Raw genomic sequence first — 3,159 nt, 5'->3', positions numbered from 1 at the left:
GCCCCCCCCCCCGTCCCCGTCCCCTCAAACGCCCCCCGTCCCCGTCCCCTCAAACGCCCCCCCCCCTTCCCCTCGAACGGCCCCCTGTCCTCTCAAACGTCCCCCCCCGTCCCCTCAAACGGCCCCCCCCTGTCCTCTCAAACGGCCCCCTGTCCTCTCAAACGGCTCCCTGTCCCCCCCGTCCCTTCAAACGGCCCCCCTGTTCCCTATGGTGCTCTACTTTTTACCAGGGCCTACGTTTCCTGGCGGGAGAGAAGACGAGAACAAACACAATGAAAATAATTTAAGTTGGTGAAGATACGATGTCTGTTGACACACGAGACCCAACAACACCTTGTTTACTCAAATGAAGTTAAAATAAATGGAACGTTTTGGAAGAGACGAGGCACTTCCAGCTGTAGCTGGCTGGTTCTTTGTAAAGAGATGCACTTTGCTCTGTACCCGGTGACAAACACATGATTACACATTGGGAGGGAAAAACAGAACAAGCTTTTAATAAAGATACATACTAAATGAGACTGACTCTTTCTTTGGTGGTGTTTAGATGAAGTTTCCAATACAGCCACAGATTTCTGTTACCACAATTACGTTAAGGTAATCTAGAGCAGTGGTTCCCAACCCTGGTCCTCCAGTACCCCCAACCCTGAGTTGGGAAACACTGTTGGGGTACTGGAGGACCAGGGTTGGGGGATACTGGAGGACCAGGGTTGGGGGATATTGGAGGACCAGGGTTGGGGGATACTGGAGGACCAGGGTTGGGGGATACTGGAGGACCAGGGTTGGGGGATACTGGAGGACCAGGGTTGGGGGATACTGGAGGACCAGGGTTGGGGGATACTGCAGGGCCAGGGTTGGGGGATACTGGAGGACCAGGGTTGGGGGATACTGGAGGACCAGGGTTGGGGGATACTGGAGGACCACGGTTGGAGTCTCAGTGAGACGGCGTGTTCTTTCAGTCCTTCAACCACACAGTTCAAGTCATCTGTCACCTGAGCTGTCGTTGGGCTCAGGTTCATGACAGCTCTGTAGATCTGGATGTTTGATACCTCAGCTGGTGTAGCTGCTGGGTTGTCAACTCCATGGTGAGTTGGTGGATATGTTGTGTGTGTGGCTGGGTGATTTATACCCATTTTGTTCTACTTTCTCCCATGAAGTGCAGTCTGTATTACAGTTGACTTCATTATCTTCTGGTTTGATCTGAGACAGAAGCTCCACAGTCTGTGGCAGGTCAAGGTGTACCGGGCTGAGGTTGGTCCTGATCACAGTAATTTTCCACACGATAGACAGGAGTCAATTTGATAGCAAACTCCAGTTGTTGAAGCTGTGCTGGTCATGCAATCCTGTTCCTCCTCTGTCAGACTCTGTGTGGGTTCTGGGCCCTCGTTCCCCAGAATGGCGCTCCACCTCTGGCTCTGCTCACCGTGCTGCTCCTCCCAAGTCCAGGAGAACCTCTTCAGAGACGGAGAACGTGAGCTGCTGCTGGGGGTCTGGTAACTTCTCTGGTTGGATCAATGCGTTATTAGGCCGTAGGCGACTGTTCTCCTGTCTCAAACGGACGATCTCTTCCTGATACTCGAGTATCGTTTTTTCTACGGCGCCAAAAATCCCTATAGCAGCTGCGGTTAGCCGCTCCGTGAGGAACACGTTTAACCACTGTAGTTTGGACATTTCGGGGGCAATAAACGTTGGACCGTTCGTTTTATCCATTTGGATACGTTTTACTTTCTTTGCTAGAATGTTTAACCAAAACGTTCTGCTCTAATCTGCCTGAATTTACGTTGATAAAAACGCTACGAGCGTGGGATTTCTGGACTGACGTCTCGTCTGATACTCACGACTTTCAAAATAAAAGTCCTCTTATTTTACATTGATTTAACAAGGTAAGCCAGTTGAGTTGCGACCTGGCCAAGAAAAAGCAAAGCAGTGTGACAAAAACAACAACACAGCGTTACATATAAACAAACGTAGAGTCAATAACACAAAGGAAAAGAGAAATAGAAAGGTAAGCTGTTCTGACAGCTGATGCTTAAAGTTAGAGAGGGAGATAAAAGACTCCAGCTTCAAAGATTTTTGCAATTCGTTCCAGTCATTGGCAGCAGAGAACTGGAAGGAAAGGCGGCCAAAAGGAAGTGTTAGCTTTGGGGATGACCGGTGAGATATACCTGCTGGGGCGGGGCGTGTACCTAGCAAATATTTATATGAAAGAATGCAAGGTGGTAAATTAATCTACTACTACTTGCGATACAGATGGGGATTATTTTTCCATAGATTTCTTTAATTTCAAAATAAATCCACAAACCACAATAAAAAATACAAGATGACGTGTCAGTTTGATATTCAGCAGAAAGGTCCAAAGGGGCTCATTTTGGCACCAAAATGTAAGAACGGAGAAATCATAGTTAAGAGAGAAATATCAAATGCACCATTTCTCACTTCCATTTATTTAACCTCAAGTTCATATATGACTGGATAGGCCAAGTGTTATGTCTACCAGAAGGCACTGAACTCAACGCAAGTCAGTTAAGAACAAATTCTTATTTACAATGACGGCCTAGGAACAGTGGGTTAACTGCCTTGTTCAGGGGCAGAACGACAGATTTGCCTTGTCAGCTCAGGGATTCGATCCAGCAACCTTTCGGTTACTGGCCCAACGCTCTAACCACTAGACTACCTGCTGCCCCAACAATAATGAATATGATTATATTGAACAGATCTCAGATCAGCATCCCTACCCTAAAATACTTTCTGGAGACAGGCCTAGAAAAAAACAAACTCCAAGCCCTACACATCATCACACAGGCAAACATTAAGACGAGGAGCTTGATGAAAAATGATATAAAAATAAAAACAGACTGACTACTGTTGGACAGACAGTCACCATTCTAACAGTCAGGTGATAAAATATCCTTCGAGTTCAGAGGGGGAGAAAAAACATGACAAAGATCACCAGGAAATAGTCCCATTATTGACCACAACCAAAAGGACAAATAAATGTAGAGATTGAGCAGTACTGGGATAGTACTGTACTGGGATAGTACTGTTACGACTCCATGAGCTCTTCCTCCTTCCTGTACTGTTACGACTCCATGAGCTCTTCCTCCTTCCTGTACTGTTACGACTCCATGAGCTCTTCCTCCTTCCTGTACTGTTACGACTCCA

At 47.1% G+C, this 3,159-nt stretch overlaps 1 protein-coding gene across 3 annotated transcripts in view; it reads right to left on the bottom strand.

Moving 5' to 3' along the window:
- Window positions 1-2,254: 2,254 nt before the first annotated feature.
- The window catches only part of LOC118937810 (tRNA-dihydrouridine(16/17) synthase [NAD(P)(+)]-like), a 21,109-nt gene continuing 20,204 nt past the window's right edge, over window positions 2,255-3,159 (bottom strand). For all 3 annotated transcript variants that reach the window (XM_036939421.1, XM_036939420.1, XM_036939422.1), the window contains exon 14: window positions 2,255-3,159. This exon is cut by the window's right edge and continues 1,186 nt beyond it. The gene's annotated coding sequence lies outside the window, so the exon portion shown is untranslated.

The sequence above is a fragment of the Oncorhynchus mykiss genome, chromosome 12 (assembly GCF_013265735.2).
Source record: "Oncorhynchus mykiss isolate Arlee chromosome 12, USDA_OmykA_1.1, whole genome shotgun sequence".
Taxonomy (NCBI): domain Eukaryota; kingdom Metazoa; phylum Chordata; class Actinopteri; order Salmoniformes; family Salmonidae; genus Oncorhynchus; species Oncorhynchus mykiss.
The sequence above is the reverse complement of the archived record's forward strand: the minus strand, read 5'-3'. Positions and strand labels throughout refer to the sequence as shown.